At 43.3% G+C, this 23,483-nt stretch overlaps 1 long non-coding RNA gene across 1 annotated transcript; it reads right to left on the reverse strand.

Moving 5' to 3' along the window:
- Positions 1–15,284: 15,284 nt before the first annotated feature.
- Positions 15,285–19,948, reverse strand: LOC128416903 (uncharacterized). The gene is made up of 2 exons (XR_008331344.1): positions 19,695–19,948; positions 15,285–15,976 (listed from the first exon to the last, which is right to left on the reverse strand). It is a non-coding gene; the product is annotated as an uncharacterized LOC128416903 (long non-coding RNA).
- Positions 19,949–23,483: the final 3,535 nt, after the last annotated feature.

The raw sequence follows: 23,483 nt of genomic DNA on the forward strand, positions 1-23,483 counted from the left end.
GTTATGTCTGGGAAGAGGAGGAGGAGGAGGTGGAGGAGTTTGGATTTGATATCCCACTTTATCACTACCCTAAGGAATCTCAAAGCGGCTAACAATCTCCTTTCCCTTCCTTCCCCACAACAAACACTCTGTGAGGTGAGTGAGGCTGAGAGACTTCAGAGAAGTGTGACTAGCCCAAGGTCACCCAGCAGCTGCTTTTGGAGGAGTGGGGAATCAAACCTGGTTCACCAGATTACTAGTCCACCGCTCTTAACCACTACACCACACTGACTCTCTCTCAGTGAAGTTCTGTAACTTCCGCTCTTTGTTCTCTTTGTCTCCGCTCTCAGACAGAGAAGATATGTGTGAGACACTCAGCTCACACTAGCCATGTTTGGTTGTTTTAATTCACTGTAAATATTAAGGAAATTCAGAATGCCCCATATCTGAACAGTCTGCTACCTGCTGCTACTCTGCTGCAGCCCAGAGGGAGGTTATTATACCTCCCCCTGCACATGGGGGGCTGCCAGTAGAAATTGGCACTGCCTTTAGTTGTCATGGTTGTATTGCCCTTTGCAACATCATGGGGCTAGCTTTGAACCAATTTGTAGATAATTAAGCTACAATAGTAAACAAAACTGTTGGTCTCAGAGCATGGTCTGAAGACACCAATGGTGTAACCTTGCTGAAGCTAGCAGGTCTCGATCTGGTCCCTGCCTGTATGGTAGACTCCTAGGGAAATACATGTATGCTACCATGAATTCTATGATTGAAGAATGACAAATTACGAATGAACTAAATAAACAGGAGTAAATCTTATCATACTCAGTGTAGGATCTTATTGGAGGTGAGACAGTCCGAGGTGGGTGCATTCCCTGCTCCCTCTACACAAGTATTCTGATCCCCAAGTTTTATTTCCTATTGTGCTCCCCATTTATTTCTACCATCTCTCATTACACACCCCATGAATCTGCTATGGTCATTTTGAGAACAATTGTCCAGCCTCACTGATCTATTGATATAGGTACTTATATTTTACTATGAAATACTATTGGCAAATGCTTCCATTATGCCTTTGGAAGTCTGTCTCTCTTAAGTTGTAATAATGTGAGGTGAATGAACCCCGCACACAATATCTTCTTGTGCAATCAGAATCAGGCAGTCTTCCTTTATACCTCATTAAAAGATTAATCAAGGACTCAGAGTGTAACCTAGTGTGTCAGTTCCACAGATACACTCCTTCCCACCTTTAACAATTGAATAATAAAGCGCAAAAACCAAGGCTTACAGTGGAAGCTCTGAGTGACCTTCTACTTATAAGAGTGGCATTGGAGGCTGCAAGAATCTAATTGCCATGGTGATTTTAAAATGGCTTCAATTTGAATTGCCTGATGACATATTGTGCTCTGTGATCATTTTAAAGTTTAATCAGAACAGATTGTTTCCTATTAAGTGTAAGATAGCATTGTTTTTCTTTTTAAAAAAAGAACAGCAACCCCATAATACTCCTGGAAGGAGCATCTTGCTTATTATTTATGTATTTTGCATGCTCCTTTTTCTAAATTCAAGCCGATTATTCATGAGCATAAATAAAAACAGACAAAATATGCAAACATAGCGCAATATATAAACATTCCACAGCTTACTAATAAAATTCAATCCAATATGGGGAAATCCTATGGCAAGATTTGAAAGGATGATAGCTTAAGATACAGTAGATCTAGAGCTCAGATGGCTGACTCTCAGCTTGCCAAAGATACACAGACATAACTTAGGGTTGCCATATTTCAAAAAGCAATTGTTTACAAAAAATTCACCTTTGAAATCCCGGTAATGTCTGGGAAAATGGCAGCCCTAGCATAACTTGCTCATCCTGTCTTAACTGGAGCTCAGCTGGCCAAAGCCAATGTAAATATGAAAAAATGGCATTCTAGGACCATGCATGGCTGGACCAGAGAAGGTGAACTTAGGCTGAATCCTGAGCCTGTTCAGCTCAGTCATGTGTCAGAGTAACCCAGCATAGAAGACTGTTTTAAAGGCTAGTTTTCCCTCTATCAGGATTAGGCAGAAAAACAGAAGCCCTACTGCTGAGCAAAGTTTGGATCTGGTACGAACAGATTGCTTGTACTGCCCTAAATCTACCACTGTGAGGAACCTTGTGGGCCCCTTGGACGTTAACATATGAGAGTGCTGGAGGTGAAATAGTTAAACAGGTTGCCCAATCAGGACCCAGGGGGGTGGAGTCAGAGGGACTCTAAAACCAGCTCTGGGAGAGGCCGAGGGAGGAGTTTGTTGAGGAGTTTGTTGGGAGTTGGGTGGTTGGTTGGAGTGGGTGTGAATTGAGATAGAGTCTGTGGGTAGGTTGAGTTAGTGTAGCGAAATAAGCTGAGTCAGGAACAGTTAGGAGCTAGGAAGACAAGTAAATATCTGAGAGGTGGTTTAGTGAGGGAGAGCAGGTAATGGAAGTTATAGATCTGGATAGGTACCCTATGATTGTAAATGACTGATACCGTTTATGAAACCACACGCTTGTTAAACTGCAATAAATAAACAGAAGTTTATGTTCCAATTTAAACCTGACTGGACTCAGTATTGTACCAGGTAGGGCCTGGGTGGTGGCAGTGAGAAATCAAGTGGTGGCACAGGGATCAACAGACGGTGAAACGTCCGGAGACCCTGTCAGATCGCCATAGGCCCAGGAATGGGAGAAGAGTTTCTCAAAATCAGACACCAAAGCGTATTTGCCTGATTTGTTCTGGGCAACTCATGAAGCAGATTGGATTATGGATTCACTTCCGAGAGTTGTGTGCTGCCTCCATTTCTCAAAAGTGGAGCATCTCCACCTCCATCATCAGCATCCTCTGAGATTCAACTCGGAGGGCTTTCTGGTGGTTCCCTTATTGTGAGAGGTGAGGTTGCTGGGAAGACAGCCTTTGCAGTAATTGCACCCACCCTCTGGAACGTCCTCCCAGCAGATGCCAACCAGATACACAGTTTGTTTGGTTTTTAAAAGACATTTGAAGGCAGCCCCATTCAGGGAAGTCTTTAGTGTGATGTTGTGTTGTGTTTTTACTGTTGTTGTTGTTAGGAGCTGCCCAGAGTGGCTGGGGCATCATATAAATAAATTAGGATTATTAGGACTAAGATTAGGATTCTTACCACTGTGTGCTCTGAGTGCACCTGCAGCAAATCCCTTTGGGAATGATGGGACATACTTAGTTCTGGGTCATTTATTTATTTTTAAAATGAACTTTTTAAAGATGGGAAGGCTGGCGTCGATTTCAGTGGGCCAATTGTCCAACTATGATAGGTGCTGATGCAACACACGAACCTCAAACAACAAACTATAGACTCATAAGCACATACTACTGGCAATTCACAATTTCTAATGAAGAGGAAGGTAAAGGTAAAGGGACCCCTGACCATTAGGTCCAGTCGTGGCCGACTCTGGGGTTGCGGCACTCATCTCGCTTTATTGGCCGAGGGAGCCGGCGTACAGCTTCCGGGTCATGTGGCCAGCATGACTAAGCCGCTTCTGGCGAACCAGAGCAGCGCACGGAAATTCCGTTTACCTTCCCACCGGAGCGGTACCTATTTATCTACTTGCACTTTGAAGTGCTTTAGAACTGCTAGGTTGGCAGGAGCAGGGACCGAGCAATGGGAGCTCCCCCCGTCGCAGGGATTCGAACTGGTGACCTTCTGATCGGCAAGTCCTAGACTCTGTGGTTTAACCCACAGTGCTACCTGCGTCCCAATGAAGAGGAAACCCCTCTTCTAATGCAGAGAAATTTCAAAAATTTCTTTGGTTCCTAAATTTAGAAATTGCTACGATTTTTCAACTCGCCTCTACTGAAAGCACTTTAGCAGATATTATGTGGACCAAGAGCAATAAGATCCAGCCTAAATACAGTTACACAGCATTTATATGGCTCACTTTAGTTAGCCTATTGGAAAGGGAGTTTGGGATTTTAAAGCTACAGCATCATATGAAGCTCTTGAGACTGTGGCCTTTTGATTAGATTTCTAGAAAGCTTTCAGCTGGAGACAAGTAAATCATTTCTTCTTCTTTTTTTAAAGCCAGCAATGAATTAGGAGTGACCTGACTGACCCAAGAAGATATGGAGAACTGTCAAGAAAGATACTATTTGTAAAACCCCATCAGTCCTGCTGATAATTAAATGTGCAGAACTGGGGAAGAAGTCGAACAGGAGCCAAGAAATGGTAGAGCAGTAGGAGGAGAAAGTCAGGGATGGGAAGGCACAGAAAGCAAACTTGGACTATGGTGGTTCTAAAAGAGTGAGGAATTAATTAAAAGATACCGGTAACCTTTCATTTGGCTTCTAAATAAAGCACTGCTGGAGCAGAGTGTGTGTCCCATGGCACATCGTTTGGCGTCCCTCTTGTTTTGCTCTGAAATTCAGTTAAATCTAGAGGCCTGCAGCCAAAGCAATATTTGAAAGCAATACATTAGGGATGGGGGACCCTCAATTCCACAGAAGTTATGGAGCTACAACCTTTATCATTGGATGGGGGCTATCTTGGCCGGAGCTGATAGCAGTTGGCATTCATCTGGAGGGCCACAAGTTTCCACCCCTGAAATATTGGTACCTTAGCTCTTGACAATACAGATCCCTTCTCTCTAGCCAATATGATGTTCAATGCTGGACTGCAATTCTCACCAGCCCCAGCTAGCAGAGACAATGTTCATGGATTATTGGAACTGTAGCTGACCATCTTTATGGTACCATAAAGAAGGCTGATCGCCGAAGAATTGATGCTTTTGAATTATGGTGCTGGAAGAGACTCTGGAGAGTCCCATGGACTGCAAGAAGATAAAACCTATCCATTCTTAAGGAAATCAGCCCTGAGTGCTCACTGGAAGGACAGATCCTGAAGCTGAGGTTCCAATACTTTGGCCACCTCATGAGAAGAGAAGACTCCCTGGAAAAGACCCTGATGTTGGGAAAGATGGAGGGCACAAGGAGAAGGGGGCGACAGAGGACAAGATGGTTGGACAGTGTTCTCGAAGCAGTCTGACCAAACTGCGGGAGGCAGTGGAAGACAGGAGTGCCTGGCGTGCTCTGGTCCATGGGGTCACGAAGAGTTGGACATGACTAAACGACTAAACAACAACAACAACAGCTGACCATCATCTGGATGGCACCACATTGACTACCTCTGCTCTAACTCATTTCCTCTCCCACTTCACTTCCTTCATATCCCCACTTTGTCCTTCCTCTCTGTCTTCTGGACAACTTGATTTTCCAGCCCTCCTTTCCTAGCCATACAGTTTCCAATAGCCTGGAGACTTCTCTGGATGCTGCTCCCACTTCAACCAAAGAATGATAAATGTCGGGTGGACTGATACCTATTGGGCAAGAAAGCTACGATGTTAGAAGGAAGCACAAGCTTATCCTGCATCTTTGCATTGTCCACCATTGTCCAAACTAAAACTTCTCTTTTCTCAGGGCCAGTGGGCTGTCACGTAAATCTGTAAATGCACCCAGCAGCTTGCCAGTGTCACAGGAAGGGCCCCAGTGTTACAGGAAGCCTTGCATATGGTGTCTGAGTCAAAAGAATTACAAGTTCTCCCAGCTACTAAAAAGGCCAACCTGCAGACTTCTGAGGCTGCTGGTTTTGGAACTACTTACTATTTATTTTGTCAAATGGTTGCATGTCTCCTGTGTGTATAGCCCGAGGCTTATGCCACAATCAATTGCAATGCATTTCCAAGTGTTGTGTTTTTTTTCCTGAGCTGCATTTGTTTGTTGTGATGAAACTGGGTGGTTCCATAGCTTGATAAAACACATGCTTTGCATGTCTAAGTTCCTATGCTAACTTGCCAGCTAGTGAACTTACCTAATCATAGGAGCCAACTCCTAGGGGCAACGGGTCTTCACCCCCTCTAAAATATTTGAGCCCCCCTCCCCAGTTGATAGACATTGTCATTCAAATGGTGTGTGTGCACCACATCACGGGATCAATTATGTGGGGTGGGGCTTACCTGGACCCCCCAATATTTTATTCAAGTTCGTACCCCTGTATCTAATCATTAGACTTTATAGGCAGGAAGCAGGCCAAGCCGAGCACTTTAAGGTCCTTCTGGTATAAAGAGGCCAGACTAACTCTTCCCCTGAGATAATGAGTCCTAGAAGTGCTTTACTTTGGCTGGGTTGTAACCAAGATGGCGAGATTAGGTGGGTGATAAAGAAAAGACTGTTGTTTGATGCGCTGTATAACAGGGATACAGAACCTGTGATCCTCCAGATAGCTGATGAAGTACAGCTCCCATCATCCACGGACATTTGCATGAGTGGGAGTCAGAATGCAACCACATCGGGAGGGCAACAGATTTATTTTCCATGATGATTTGATCACAACATTTGTAACGACATAGTCAACGAATGTTTCATTTTCAGTGTGATTATAAAGGGCAGAGTGTGCTATTATTTATTTATTTATTTATCTGACCCCCCCCCCCCCAAATTACACATTTAGAATGGAAAATCCAAGAGTAACACACACACAGAGAGAGAGAGAGAGAGAGAGAGAGAGAGATTTTGCAGATTTTGTTTCATTTCCCCATTCAACTTGTCCCTCTTGCTTGTCTTCCTAAAGCAGAGATAGGCAACCTAAGGCCCATGGGCCGGATGCAGCCCAATCGCCTTCTCAATCCGGCCCACAGACGGTCCGGGAATCAGCGTATTTTTACATGAGTAGAATGTGTCCTTTTATTTAAAATGCATCTCTGGGTTATTTGTGGGGCCTGCCTGGTGTTTTTACATGAGTAGAACGTGTGATTTTATTTAAAATGCATCTCTGGGTTATTTGTGGGGCATAGGAATTTGTTCATTCCCCCTCCCCCCCCCAAAAAATAGTCCGACCCACATGGTCTGAGGGACGGTGGACCGGCCCACAGCTGAAAAAGGTTGCTGACCCCTGTCCTAAAGGATGCTTTGCATAGAAGAAAAAGTGGAACCAAATTGCTACATAGAAGATATTCTGATAATGTTTGACTCCTGTTAAACTGGGTTAGGAACACAGAAGGCTGCCTTACTGAAAGTCTATTGGGCCATCTGTCTCAGTATTGCAAACACTGATTGACAGAGATTGAGACAGGAATCCCCCCCGGATCTGCCTGGAAATGCCAGGGATTAAACCTGGGACTTTTGCATGCAAAGGAGGTGATTTATTACTAAACCATAGCCCTGTCCGAATTCCACTTGCATTTCCAAAGACTCAGGTATTTACATCTAGAGGACTTTGCTCATGTGACTTTGGTGTTTTTCAGCTTCAAAATTTGTACTCTTACAGTGAATTGCATGCAGCTCTGGATAGTTCCTTGACATTCAAAATACATTTGGGGGAATATATTGGGATGTGGTAGAAAGAGGGCCTGAAGCCTTTTGATCCCAGCCCCTATGAAGCCACTCCATTATAAATTGAAGAATGCTTTGTGATTAAAAAACTGACAACAGCCTTGGCTAGTGTGGAAGGGGAAATAATGAGGTTACCTTCAGGCAGCACAAGTGGATTCCTGGTTGTGCTTTGAATGTTGAAAGCATTTAATTTTTAACTCCTAGACATGAGTTATCCACCCCAAACTGCAGTGCTGCCTCTAATCTTTCATCCCATTTCTTTGGGCCAAACCAGACACGGCTATTCCCTAAAAACCAAAACCAAATCAAAAACATGGTCTGCCTATCTAGTGCCTCTATCTTCATCACATTCAGTAGAACCTGACCAGGATTTTGGACACCATAAGCTCCTTTCTCACATGCCTTGTAAATAAAATATATGTGCAGAAGAAGGGTGAATGGCCCTACCTGTCATGCTCCACTCTGATTTTGCCTTGTCAATCATGCCCCAATGTATACTCACTGAGTGGGATGAGTGAAAGCAGTGCATCATGAAGAGGAACAGAGAGCTACTTACATGGTTTCCATTTAGTGGTAGTGGGAGAACTTGGGCTGACGACCACTTATTTAGGGTAAAGTCTAGGTTAACCCTAGTGGGACGCGGGTGGTGCTGTGGTCTAAACCACTGAGCCTCTTGGGCTTGCCAATCAGAAGGTTGGTGGTTCGAATCCCTGCAATGGGGTGAGCTCCCATTGCTTGGTCCCAGCTCCTGTCAACCTAGCAGTTTGAAAGCTCGCCAAAAAGTGCAAGTAGATAAATTGGTACTGCTATGGTGGGAAGGTAAATGGCGTTTCCATGCACTGCTCTGGTTTCGGTGTTCTGTTACGCCAGAAGTGGCTTAGTCATGCTGGCCACATGACCCGGAAAAACTGTCGGCGGACAAACGCCAGCTCCCTCGGCCTGTAAAGCAAGATGAGCGCCGCATCCCCAGAGTCTGGACTGGACTTAACTGTCAGGGGTCTTTTACCTTTACCTTTACTTAGGTTAACTCTGACAGGCTTAATGAAATTGTACAAGTAGAACAATTTCCACACACACAATGGAACTTCTCCTCCCTCACATTTCCCTGCCTGTCCCAAATCTGTTCCAGTGGGTTGGGCAAAACCCCAAAGAAAATTTTTGAGAGAGAAGAGAGAAGGGAAGTTCTATTGTGTAAGTGGAAGATGTTCTGCTTGTATAATTATTTCATTGGATTCAATCCAAATCTTCAAAACTTGACAGAGGATTGCATCAGTAAACACAACCATCAGCAGCACCCCATCAAATTCGGTGAGTCCTTTGAATACATCATTTTGCTTGTTGTTGTAAAAAAGGAATATCAATACAACTCACCATGTACATAAGATTTTGCATGTGAATCTATACTGAGACTACTGATTTTGTGTGAGTGTGTGGCTGGATGGGATATTTGGCAGATACAGTGGTACCTTGGGTTACATACACTTCAGGTTACATACACTTCAGGTTACAGACTCCACTATCCCAGAAATAGTGCTTCAGGTTAAGAACTTTGGTTCAGGATGAGAACAGAAATCCTGCTCCGGCGGCGCGACAGCAGCAGGAGGCTCCATTAGTTAAAGCGCTGCTTCAGGTTAAGAACAGTTTCAGGTTAAGTACGGACCTCCGGAACGAATTAAGTACTTAACCGGAGGTACTACTGTATAGAAAACACTGAAAGTTAGCCAAGGTATCTGAAGCCAAAATCTTATTGCAATTAAGATGAAGAATTTGCATTCTGACACAGAAAGGAAATGAATAAATCTTGTACCTTCAAAGGGCAATAAGGTATAGCATTTACGAAAAAAGCCATTCCACATTAGACAAGTTCCTAGGGTATTTTTTTAAAAAAAGGCATTTGACATTTGAAAGGATTACAATGTGTCAGAGTTGTTAGGAGTGACATTATACTTTGAATCTGGAGACCTGAGGAGCACAGTGAAATGAATAAGCAAGTGTTCCTTTGTGAAAATGATCAGACAATGAACACTGAATTTGTTCTGATTAAAGAAAATGGCCCAAGTACAGTGGTACCTCAGGTTAAGAACGTAATTCATTCTGGAAGTCCGTTCTTAACCTGAAACTGTTCTTAACCTGAAGCACCACTTTAGCTAATGGGGCCTCCTGCTGCCGCTGTGCCGCCGCTGCACGATTTCTGTTCTCATCCTGATGCAAAGTTCTTAATCCGAGGTATTATTTCTGGGTTAGCGGAGTCTGTAACCTGAAGCGTCTGTAACCTGAAGCATCTGTAACCCCTAGGTACCACTGTATTACATGGAGATGACAGCTTACAAAAAAACCCCACAATTTGTCCTATTAAAAAAAAAAGTATATGGAATACTAATTTGGGGCAATGAAGACAAACTAGAGATGTTAAAATCCTCTCCCCTAAGAAATGTCTTTTAAAATCACTGTTACTGATTAGCCAGTAACTTCAAATGAGGCCTTCCTCAGAAACACTGGCTCCAGACAATTTTGCCCTATTTCTTGAGCCCCTTACATTTTGTGAAGTCTGTTATGCTTAAAAACAGGAGTGGCTAACTCATGGTCCTTGGGCCATATACGTCCCCTGAGGAGGTTTTTTGTAAACCCAAAATTTGTTTATAACCTCCCTGCTGCTATGAGTTCTCCGCTGTGATGCTGTGATACCCCCTCCCAAGGCCCCTTACATTTTATAGTTTTTGCTTTGTTTTGTTTTTAGTTCTCACAGCTTCTAACACAGAACAGCACATTTAAAATTTCTGGCACACTCCTGGTAAAGTTCAGCTCCCTACCACCATGAATGCACAAGGAAGCTTATACCCAGAACAAACTTAGTTGGTCTCTGCGGTGCTACTGGTCAAATATATATATATAGAGAGAGAGAGGGAGAGAGAGAGAGAGAGAGACTGTGCCAGACCAACACGGCTACCTACCTGAATCATTCTCTGCATTTTAAAAAATCATTTTTATCCACTGGTCTCACCTTTACATTCTCAATTTCCTTACTACTTACAAGTGCTTAATCTAAACCTGCCCATGTGCCAACTTGTTTACAGTATTTCTGCACATACACAATACATTTCCCCCATTCTTTTTTAAACTTCTCATTGTCAGAGTCTCTGAGTTTTGCCATCAGTTTTGCCATTTCTGTATAGTCCATAAATTTTATTTGCCATTCTTCTATTTTTGGTAACTGTTCTTCTTTCCATCTTTGGGCTAACAGGATCTGGGCTGCTGTTGTAGCCTATACCATTGTCTCTCGAGACAGACAGATGCCAAGAAGGAGTCTCACTGAATATTTATTCCTTGATAACTACATATATATATATTTGGTCTGGATGTACTTAAACAAAAACCCAAATCACCAAGATGAGTGAGTTGTTCTTTTGGTTGTATAAGACCCTCTGTAGCATTCTGGAGAATCTGTCATGTTAATAAAAAAGGATGGTGGCATATTTTATCGTTACTAGATGAAAGTTTTTTTGTGTGCCTTTATTTCATTTTATTTTACCAATATCTATGCAGATGGAATGTAAAATATTCAGAGGATGGCTTTTCTTTTCTTGCCTGCTTTCCAGTTACTGATCAAGAACTTAGAGTGAATTATTGCTGGCAGCTTATTTGGAATTTTGAATAATTTAAATCTTTCTCCACCCCACATTTCACATGCAGATAAGCTGGTAATACAGAGTTCTAACAGAAAGCAATGCCATTAAATGAAAAGCAAGCCTCTCTCTCTCTCTCTCTCTCTCTCTCTCTCTCTCTCTCTCTTATTACAAAAACAATGAAGCCAAGTAAACTATTATAGGAAATGAGAAATCACACTCAACTGTGATTTTGGTAATGGGTTTTTAATATTCTAGTGTTTACCTTGCCATTTTTATAATCCTGCCTCACAATGTCATGTTTGGAATGAATTATTGCTCTGCTTTCAGTGAGGCTGCATACCAAAACATTTGCTCGTTGGCAAAGAGGTCTGTTCCTCCCTATGGGTTGTGTGACCAACTCACAAAATATTGCTGCTGTTCGTGAGCAAATGAATCAGTATTTGTTGTACAGCAATCTTCAAAACTCTATTTTATTCTTAGATGCAAAGGCTCTGAATGACCAAACCGCTCGGGAGGACTCCTTCTCCTGTGACAGGATTTGGAGGAACAGTCCCACCAGCAGGATGGGCTCTTGAGGGGCGCACAAATCACTTTGTTTCTGACCCGTATCACTTTCCCAAGTGCTGAGCCACCCACCAGCTGGTTGCAGCACATTTCTGCATATTTCTGATGTTTTAAAGATGATTTCATAGAGCACACTGGCCAACCTGTGGCCCTCCAGATCCTTTTGGTCTCCAAGCTGCCATTAACGCCAGTCAGTATACTTCAAAGGGACTCTCATCCACGCTGTTTGCTCCAATTCAGCGGTAGAACATGGATTTTCCTGAGGAAAGGATTGGGTCAAAAAAAGAAACCGCTGCTCACACCTTGTCAAGCGGTAGTGGATCCAACCCCCACAGCAGGTCGCCAGGAGTGGATAAGACAAGGAAAAGTTCTTACCAAGAGCTTTTTATTCAATATTCACAGAGAAGGTCTTGGAAATGCAGCCTCTTGAATAATGGCATTGCCCCGAGTGAGTCTCCACCTTCATGCATCATCGCTACAGGTGCTGAGAAGTGCCCTCTGCCTTTGAGCTCTCTGCTCTCCTACTTTCAATGCTTGCTGGGTTCTGGGAGAGGCGGTCCCACGGTGTCTGTCAGCCCCCACCCCCGGCGCTTCTTCCTCCTCCTCTCCCATTATTTCCCAGCTTTCCCCCTCATCTGCCTTTGAGCTGTGATCGCCTTTAAACCCCTGTTGTAACTCTGAATTGTCTTCTTCTCTGGAAGGGTCAGGCTGGGGAGGCAGTCTCCGCCGTTCTTTCTCTGCCTAGTCCCTGCCACACCTGGACCTGGAAAAGGAAGTGTGGACAAGTGTTGGGTCTCCTAGATGTTTGTCTAGCCCCTCTCTTCTGCTGGGCTCTGGCAGATGAGGGCAACTCCCCTGGGCTGATTGGAAGGGTGCATGGTTCCCTTGCTGTGTTCTCCTCACGTTGCCTTCTGTGCCCTCTCTCCCGGGGTGCCCAGGTGCGCCCGCTCTGGAAACTGAGAAAAGACTCTCCAGCTCAGAACCATTCAGAAATGATGCATACTCTGTTGTTCTGATGCCATTTCATGCATGAAGTCATACAAAAAGGCTTTAAAGCTTCCATGTTTAAATAAGGCAGTTCTTCACATTTCCCCTTGGGTTCAGTGAGGAAGATTAGTTAACTGTCGCCCTTTTCCTAAAGCTGTCAGCTCTCATCATTCGCTTGCTCACCCTCCAATACCAGACACCAGATTTTTGAATTCTCCAGATTCTTGAACTGGAGGGGGGACATTAAAGTCTGTTTCAGTCAAAAGCAGTCCAGTTCAGCTTTCCAACGAAGGCAGAAACTACAGTCAGTGGGAGATTAAATGTACAGTGGTATCTCGGGTTACATACGCTTCAGGTTACAGACTCCGCTAACCCAGAAATAGTGCTTCAGGTTAAGAACTTTGCTTCAGGATGAGAACAGAAATCGTGCTCCAGCGGCGCAGCAGCAGCAGGAGGCCCCATTAGCTAAAGTGGTGCTTCAGGTTAAGAACAGTTTCAGGTTAAGTATGGACCTCTGGAACGAATTAAGTACTTAACCCGAGGTACCACTGTATACCAGGGATGGAAATATCTGTCAATTTCAGGTTCTCTCCCCAGTCAGCGTGCATCATCACATTTTTGCAGCAGGTCCTTAGGCAGCTATAGGGGAGGAAAGGACCAGAAACTTTGATGGAACTCCTTAAGAAAAGTTACCTTAGGATTCAAACCAATGTTCAATTAGCTCCTGGAATACAGAACTCAGTAGCATCCCAGCTCTAGTCTTGAAGTTAAAATAAAAAATAAAAAATCTAAAAGGAGACATTCAGCTCCCCCCTTTTTAAAAAAGAAAAGAAAAGAAAAGAAAGAGTATAGATATGAGGAAAGACTAATTAGAAAACAAGAGGTCACTGACTTAAGAAATTGGCCTTTGTGGAATTGGAAGCTCCCTTGCCAATTTCATTTAAATAAGAATAATTCTTAGCTAGCTTTCAAATTAAAATGGGGAGAAAATACCAAGGAGCTTAATAGTTTAGTTTCTATCTGTGGGAATATCTATCATTTTACAAAAAGGGAGGTAAACATCTATTTTAATAAATCCTTTTAGTCAATGCATTTTTGCCAGATAATGCGTTTCAGAGAATGATAACTGCCTCTGAGCATCCAACCCATTTATAATGTGATTTTTGCCAGCTGAGAAATATGTTAAATTCCTTTCATAGCATCTGCTCCTTCTTGAGGAAATTAAAAAACCCCACTACCACCACCACCCTTTTCCTCCTCATTTTCTCAAAGATATTTTCTTAATATTTTTATGGCATTTCCTGGAGAACAAACTTCTGCTTGCTGCTACCATTCCTTCAGCAGGTACTCAGTATTGGATGGGCCTTAACAATTTTTCACCGGTCCCAGAGTCTGGAAGAATTCAAATAGTTAAATGTACAAAGTCAACCTGGGTAAGTGTACAGCAACAGATTAATTCTAAATGAATTTCACACTCATGATCAGCATCTATGACAGACCTTTCATGTCCCCATTTTCTGTGAGAAAGTGAAGTTTGACCAAGGCTACCCAGTTCACCCACAAGGGTCTTAATTAGTCTCCTCAGTGCAAGACCAATTGAATCATATTTGCTGTGATTGGCTACAAATTCCATTTGCTGTGAAAAACTGGGGATGCTTCCAAAATCTCATGATGAAATATTTATGCTTAATCTGTCTTGAATATTCGGGAGGCAAATGAATGCCAGCATTTATTTGAATCGCAAGGTAATATTTATATTGCTTTCTGAAATAAAGCGACAGATCTTGAGTTTTGAAACAGCAACAGAAAATTTTGAAGGCACTTTCCAGGATATAGCAGAGAATAGCACAAGGCTGCATTCATACAACAGTTTGTTCCGCTTTCCTTATGTTTCCCTAACTGATATTTTGTTTCCATCTTCTCTTTCTCAGTGGCAGGCTGGTATTAGAACCTTGATATGGTTTATTTGATTGCTGTATTCGGGGTTAAGAAGAATTGTTTTCCAGCAGAAAAACTGGCCAATCTGCTGGGTTTTTTGCCTGCCTCATATCAAATGCCACAACTTTGTCATATAAGGCATTGGGATGGATCCTTAGCTGGTCCCTGTGAGAGGGATCCAGGAGGGATATCTTTGTCCAAGAGTTCACACAGGGGAACATGGGCCATAGCACCCTTCCCAATGGCGGCCCAGGTGTGATTGTATCACCTGGTGCATGTTAGGGGAAACCCCCAAACCAAGGGTCAACTCCACCTTCCTTATCAACCAGCAGTTGGGTTATTTGATAGTGTATACATAGCCAATGCATTGGCCAAAGCCTATATTCTTTGGTTAGCCCCTCACCATGCTGCAGGCAATATGTGCTTGGACATGTAGTGGCTAAACAGGTGCCATGAGAAGTCCACAAGCAGGACCTGTCCACAAACAGCACTCTCCCCACTTACAAATTATAGCAATTGGTATTCAGAATTATGCTCCCTCCAATGATGGAGGCAGAACATAGCCATGGTTTTTGTGCTTAGAAGCGGTATGTTTCTAAATATCAGTTACTTGGGGAAGGGCATCAGAAGAGGGATTTTGCCCCTAAGCTCTGCTACTAAGCTTCCCAGAAGAATCTGACCACTGTTGGAAACAGAATACTCAACTAGATCAACCTTTGCTGTCACCCAACAAGGATATTCATTAATTCATGTGCAGCTGCCCCTTCACCACTCAAAGTGGGGGGAAGCATCCAGGTGAATATATAAGCTGTCTGTATTGTGATTTATTCTGAAATATAAACATTATTTGGACATCACTAGCTAAAAAACAAACTTTGGTTTCCTTTTCTTGTTTGCTTGTTTTGTACCCACCCCCAGGACCAAGATTCCCAGCACAGTTCCATTGCACTTTAGAGTTCCTAACAATCTCCAGTTTGAATAATTTACTTCTCCTTTGTTTGGTGAAAAGACACATTTTGGGTTGTTGGTGTTACTTTGTCCTGTTTTCCAAGTAAAATGGTTAGCTCCCCACCCTCCGCAAATGTTGTGATTTTCCTCTTCAGCCCAGACATCATTATTCCTTGATGCCAGCTTCCCTGAGCAACTGCTTGATAAGCTGAATATTTTTTCTATCAGTAAGTGACTTCTGTCCTCAAATTAGATGATATCTACTTGAATGCTGTCACACTTCCTGGACCTGTCAGGAGCATTTGAGGAGGGGAGGGAGGCGAAGAGAGCTGAAATGAAGGATCAGTCCCAATTGGTGAAACCCTTTTGGGTGGCATGTGAAGCGTTTATAATAAAACTCCATGCTGGAAGAACTCGCTTGCTTTTCAGCTTCCTTCTCACAATGAGCCCAGGTTCAGCAAAGTTCATGAACCTTTCAGCAAATTCAGCTGAGCTTCCAGTAGCTGTGCCCAATTTGCAGCTCCTGCTATGCATCTCGTTCTGAGCTGGTGCTCTCTGAAAGGAACACAAGGCAAGCTAGCCTGTAGGAAATACTGAGATCCTCATGCAAGATGGAAATAGAACAATTTCTTCAAAGCTCTCCTATTACGTGTTTTTTTCCACTCAGAAAAGCAAACTGATCAATAAATCCTCCCCCACCCACTCTTTCTTCCTAAAGGGCATCTAAATATTACCGAACAGCAGTAGCTGCTTTCAATTATATGCTCAATTCATAATGGAAAGAAGATGTGTTGTTGCAAGTCAGTACCCATTAAAAACCTGGAGGTTTGGGAGGGATGAGATTAGTTGCTAGAGGTTCTCATACGAGTTACTTTCATTGCGAATTGTACGTGTGCACTCTCAGGCCCTCTCATTCAGCGTTTGAACAGAAAAAGATTTGAAAAGGAAATTCCCCTTAAAGCACTGTGTATAATGCAAACCTGAAATTAACAGAAACCCGGATTATGGTTTGGGCACAAGTTATCCACCTATCAAGGGTCATCAGTTTAGTGAGCAGAGGTCCACAAGTTTTAACTGGGCTTGATAGACAGCCATTGTACTTAATAGCCAGCTAGAAGCTTAGACTTTTCATTGCCTGCTCTGCAGAGGCGAAGCAAGTGCACATTTTTCAAGCTGAACCTCCTCCTTCCAACATTTTACTTCTAGACTCCCATGGCTGCAATCAGAAGACACACCTTTTAAGAAAGAAATAGTTTGGCTTAAATCTCAGACCCAGTAACGAGGTTGCTCCATTTTGATTGGCTCATGAGTGGCAAGGCTGCATTCAGACAATACTTTATTCCAGCTCTCCAACATTTATTTACCCAATCATTTCTGCATTTTATGTGATCTTTCACATGACCAAAAAAAAAAAAAAAGCCTTCTCAGAATCTCGTGGAATCTACTGGAAGTTTAGCGCTGATTCCCATGTTAATTGGTTCCAGGAAAAATAGGTTTGAAGCCTTGTTAAACAAACACACAAAAAATACAAATCCAAAACAAAATGGGGGGGGGGAATATCCCAGCATACACTTACTTCCCTTCAAATTCATGGTAAATCATGTGGGCGCAGAAATGCACAGACAAAGAGGGTTGGAGGGGGTGGCATGTCTGATGACACCTGCAGTTGTGTCACACCACACCCATTGATGTGAATGAAAGTTAGTGTGAAATGGCAGTATTTTGGTCACTAGTTCTTAGTTGCAGAGTTCTTATAAGAGCTAGCTAGAATTCAAAGAGTCCAAGGACAAAAGAAGCCAGATATTGCTAGTATTTTAACTGCAGTCCACTTCCCCTCTCTCTAGAGCCTGATGGGATGACTGCTGCTAGTTGTAGATCTACCACATGTATACATATTAATACCTATTTGTGTCTTCCCACCCCCTAAAACAACAACAACACTTGGCCTCATAATAACCCAACAGCCAGGGATATGGAGAGATTGAAAGTGGGGGGGGGGGACCTGACAAATAAATTGAAGAGAAATTGAATGGAGAGGTTGGACCAGGAGGACAGATAAACATAGGTAGGTAGAATATTACATTTATATCCCATATTTCCTCTAAGGAGCTCAAGGTGGCAGACATGGTTCTCCCCATAGTTCTATCTTCTGCCTTTTAGCCTAGTACACAAGTACACAAGGTAGCCTAGGCTGAGATACGGTCACTGGCCCAAGTTCATTCAATAAGCTTCATAGCTGAGTGAGGATTTGAACCTTAGTTTCCCAGGTCCCTGCCCAACACTCTAACCCTCTCAAAATACGAATGATAGAGGCAGACAGATCCATCTGAGTGTTTGGATTGGTCAGTCCTTAGTTCACAATGACTAGCTATTTTTTTTTTAAAAAAGGGGGTCCAGAAAAGAGATGTCAGTGGAGAAATTGAAGAATGTTAACAGGGATTGGGTGCATGTGTCCAACCCCCCCTCCCAAGACCATGGAAAATACCCCCAAACACCAATAAGGACTGAGCATGTTACATGTGGACAGAATTCTGGCTGGCTGTTGCAGAAGAATGGAAAGCCTGGAATCCTGACCACTTGCCTCTTCAATTCCTAACATTTTATTGCTGAGCCCTGTATATGTATCTATACCACATTTTAGCCCATGAGGGGTTTTAATATTTTTTGCCTACAGAAATGTACAGAAATCTCACAGGAGCCCTCTTACTATTCCAAACTGCATATTCCAGATAGAAGGTAGGAGTTGGGGTGTATCCATATATGACCTAAGATGGTCGACTCTGTTGCAACTGACTTCAACCCGATTCCCCACAGAGGGCAAATTCACAGGATAGAATGGTGAACCGTACCTTGAGCTCCTCAGAGGAGAGGTGGCTTGTAAATAAAGATAAACAAACCACCAGATGTCTGAGTGTGTACAGCGCATGAGCCAGCAATTCATCTTCCGATGTTTCCAACAAAGCTACCTGCTACTCATTCCTTATGGCGTAAACCGAAGCAGAATGACACAAAGTGTCTCTTTTATGTTGTTATACGTGCTTTAACAAGATTACAGGTTTCCGTGGACGGACGGACATTAAAGTTGAATTAAAGTGATTGCTGCTGAAAGGGGCTGAACAAACACAATGCACATTATCCTGTCACGCTGTATTTTCGTACAGCAGATGCACGCACACAATTCAAAGGAGCAGTTCTGCTAGTTACAGTTAGTATTTATGATAGGTATAGTACAGATGTGCATTTTGTGATTTTCAAGGGGGGGAGAGAGCAACCATTTATTCTTTTTCTGATGCACATACTCGCAGACATATATTTATAGAGGTAATTTATCATTTTCTGATTAATCGAGGGGACTCGAAATTATGGGGACATAGAATAATGAGATTAACACAGGCCTGTGGACAGCAGCAATTAGGACAGAATAAGTTTAAGCAAAGCTTAGGCCATTGAGCAAACTTAGGGAAGAGTTTTAAATACACAAGTCAGTGTACAGTGGTACCTCGGGTTACATACGCTTCAGGTTACATACGCTTCAGGTTACAGACTCTGCTAACCCAGAAATATTACCTCGGGTTAAGAATTTTGCTTCAGGATGAGAACAGAAATCATGCTCCGGCGGCGTGGCAGCAGATGGAGGCCCCATTAGCTAAAGTGGTGCTTCAGGTTAAGAACAGTTTCAGGTTAAGTACGGACCTCTGGAACAAATTAAGTATTTAACCCGAGGTACCACTGTACTGCAATAAGGGATCAAATTTGCTTATCAAGTCTGTGACAGGAAGTCAAGGAAAGCAACAAGATAAAGATCTGGAAAGCCAATCAGAAAAAGAAAGTCCAAGTTGGATGGGGATCGGAAAAGCAGAAAAAGGCTTTGTTCAGATTGATACAAGTAGCAGGAATGGAGGTCTTCCTCCCTTAAAACTCTGTACTAAAAATGCTGATGATCACAACAAAGTTGCTTTGCAGTACATTTTCAAAGCACACGTGTACATTGATTGGCCCCAACCATCTGCACAATTTAAGGAGATCTCTCCAATGTGTTGCTGTTTCTGGTGCTGCCAAATAAGAATTGTTGTGCTTTAATGAGACAATTTAAAATTGCCAACAATAAAGGGCTTAGGGTAGATTTATTAACTTCTGTGTCAGAGCAATGCCAACAATGGCAATGAGTTGTGCCAGCAGGGAAACAGATACTACAATAGTTTTTCTCCCCTTCTCTTAGAATCTTAATGCCATTTTAAGAAAACCTCAAAATTTACAGTCCTATTCTACTTACTTTCATTTTTTTAATGTCTCCCAGCTGAGTCCACTACTATCCTCCAACCTAAACAATTAAAACCACTTATCTTAGCATTTCAGTTTTGTCAATTTTTATTCTCCTTCATTATAACATTCTTCTCTTTAGAGGGCTACACTATGGCAGGATCCACTGGAATAAGCAGCATATGATTCAGGAGATCTCCATTTCAGCCAGTCTCAGCCAGTGTTAAGTCCCCAACCCAGCTCAAGTGAAGATATGCTGGCATAACTTGCTCACTCCAGCTCAGCTGGGGCTTATATGGCTGAGCCAATGCTGGCTAATAATAATAATAATAATAATAATAATAATAATAATAATTTATTATTTGTACCCCGCCCATCTGGCTGGGTTTCCCCAGCCACTCTGGGCGGCTTCCATAGAAACCAAAAATACACTAAGCTGAGGCCTCTGTGATGTCACACAAGTGAAGCATATGTTTGTGATGTCACACAAGTGAAGCACATGTTTCACCCCCCCCCCGGTAAAATGAATATTGAGGGGCCAAAGAGTTGACTCACCTGAAAGCCATGTTTTCCCTCTGTCAGAATTAGGCAGAGTAGCAGGATGTTGGAATTCAAGCCCATATCAGGAGAAACTGGCAACAATCTCAGGCACCCGGCTTGATTCCCTGTTGACCTCCCTGGCTGCATTCCCCAGCAAGCGCAGGCAAGGTCTCGACAGGCGATTCTTCTCAAACGTGAGAAGAACACACACCCTCTTTCCTGCCCCCCCCCCGGCAGGGGAAAGAGATAGACAGAAACGTATTTACATGCCTTTATTTCTGTCTTTGCAGCATTACAAAAAACATGACTGCTCTCTTCAAACTCCAGCAGTGTAGTGACAAACACTTCCTGCACTTCCTGGACAGGAACAAACGGAAGAGCTCATATTACACTCTGAGCTAATTCCGGTGCTTCGCACTGTGAATTGACTGTCCCTCTGTTTCCCACGGACAGTCCCAACATTCCCATCATGTTTACTTTTCAAGCTAGCAGTTTGCAGCAGCATTGCATCCATATCGTAACACAGCCCTGCTGCTGAATGGGGTTTAGATCAAGTGTAAATTTACATCGGCTTGACCCTTAGTGTAACAGGCCACCCCAAAATGGATTTTTAAAAAGACTGCTCTGCTCAACAGGATTTCTGAAGTGACTGCACTAGCAGAAAGGTTTCCCTGTTGGAAATGCCAGTGCTATTTTGTCTAGAAAAAGAGGTGCTGGAATTCACCATGAATGCCTCCCTTGTTCTCTTATAATGGTAATAGTGTCTACCTGAAAAGTGCCAAAACCGAGTTCCGGTGACTTCCGGCTGAAAAAAAAGCCACGGGAAATGTTCACCAGTGGCAATAAACGCTCCCCACATCAAATGGGGGGCACCTTTTGCGCAGTCGCGCGCAGGCCCCCCCCCCGGATCCCATGCAGCTCCCAGCAGTAGAGCCTGGATTCACCCCCCCCAGGCTGGACACCTGGAGGCAGCTGCCTACCTCTGCCAGTTAACCAATCCCAGCTGGGAAGGCGTTGCCAGGAGAGAGTTGACCAGGTAAGGGGAGATATCTCCCAGCCCACACAATAGTGGGCGGAACTTACCTGGGAGTTCTCAGTCGGCTTCAGAGCTTCTCCCACCCTCCCCTCCCTCAGTTAAGCCTCCTTTTGCAGGTTAACCTCTTCTTCACAGGTATGTGGGTGCTACTACATTATGGTCGCTGTTGAGGAGCCGGAAAGGAATTTTTCTGCATTGGCAGGTTTTGCCTTCCCCCTAGCAAAATGTCACAACTTTGGTGGTTTCAGGCCTTGGGCGCAATCCTTTAGTCTGTCTTCCCTAAATGGGGGGGTGAAGTGGTGACCCCCCCCCCCTGTGGCGGCGATCCCAGGATTCTCCATTAAAGGGGTTTTTTTGAGGGGAGGAATTGGCTGTACGCCATTAGGTTGTCATTGCGCTCCCCTGTGATGGTGGCATAATGGAGGGCGGGCTCTCTGCTTGAACAGACATTCTCCAGAGCCAGCCCAATCCCCACACATTCTGGATAACCCTGATGTTCCCCAGATCCCTGGCTGGGGACTGGGAGGGATAAACGCCCAATGCCTGAGCCAAGGTCTACCCACATCTGAAGTTTTAATAAAGTTGTGGCCAAATTTTAATCCCATAACACATTGTTTTGAGTCATTATTCCACGTGGGTGTCTCCCAGAGTTGGGGGTCTCCGCCTGTCCGCACAAAAAAGACAACCACACTGATAGTACTTTATTCATCAGGATGGTTTCCTGTTCAAGCCCTGATGAAATGAATGGCAAAAGTACAACATAATACTGTATTAATGCCCTTCTCATAACTCAGATTCTTTTCAGTAGAGCATCATGGTTATTTATGTCCTGCTTGAAGATTGGTCTTGCTTATTAATTAAAGTTTTCTGGCCCCCACAGGCCTTATGTCAACCTGGATGTGATCTTGCTTTTATTTTTTAAAAAAGTTATGGCTTGGAGTTGTTAGTTATTCTTTATGCCTTTACCTGAAGCTTTTTAGATTAATTCACTGGACCAAAAATGAAATAAAATGAGGAATTGGCAGAAGCTAGGTCCTTTTTACCAACCACACACACAATTTCCTGTTGTTGTTTTTCTCCCCACATTTTTAACGAATGGCCTTTAGGAGGTTGGCAAAGAGGAACTACGCAGCTATCATTCTTCATTAAATTCACTACTGAAGGATGGCTGCAGAACGAAATGATCTTCCATTTTCACCTGCGATAAACAATTTCTGGTACATCTGCTATAATGCCATTAAATATTAACTTTAATTGCCTGCTCCTCCAAAGTTCTCCGTTTGCATAACATATTTAATATATGTCCAATTGGGAGAGGAGCAATTAAACAGGGATGGGAACCAGCTTTTTCTTTGATAAAATATTAATTAAGATGCCGTTTCTACTTTTTTGACAGCTAAGGCTGCAATTTGATACACACTTGGAAACAGGCCCCATGGATCTCAATGGGGTTTACTTATGAGTAGATATACCGTATATAGCCTCTCTCAAGGAATCTCAAAACTTCAGACCAACAAAACCATAGACATAATAAAATTATCACCATAGTCTCTTATATCCCAGAGGCTTGGACTATGCACATCTGAAGCTCTAGATGAACAGGAAGACAGATTTTGATCAAAGTATACACGCAAAAATCCCCCTGGGGGGGGGAGGGAATACCATGGAACCAATTAAACAGTGGTCAAGAAACTATAAGGCACTACACTGGAGTGGCCAGATGTTAAGAGGATAGGGCTCCAGTACTTTTAATAGTTGTATAAAGAAGGATTTGCTCTTCCACACAACTAGTAAGAGTACAGGAGCCTTGTCCTCTTTTGCATCCATCCGCCCTAAATGGCACGTAAATGTTCAACTCCAGCTTGGAGGAAACAAGCCCATACCCTCCAACATTTCTCTGATGAAAATAGGGGTGCCCAGTGCTATTTTTTTCTAGAAAAAAAGAAGTGCCAGAACTCACCATGAACACCTCTCTCATTCTCTTAGAATGGCAATGGTGGCCTACCTGAGAGGTGCCGGAACTGAGTTCTGGTGAATTCCAGCTGTGGGGGGCGGGGAGCCCTAGGAATATTCTATTCCATACCCTCCAAAATTTATCCAATGAAAACAGGGACATCCTAAGGAAAAGTGGGACATTCCAGAATCACATCAGAAACTGGGATGGCTTCTGTAAATCTGTGACTATCTCTGGAAAATAGGGACGCTTGGAGGATCTGCAAGCCTTGC

Source organism: Podarcis raffonei, chromosome 7 (assembly GCF_027172205.1).
Source record: "Podarcis raffonei isolate rPodRaf1 chromosome 7, rPodRaf1.pri, whole genome shotgun sequence".
NCBI lineage: Eukaryota > Metazoa > Chordata > Lepidosauria > Squamata > Lacertidae > Podarcis > Podarcis raffonei.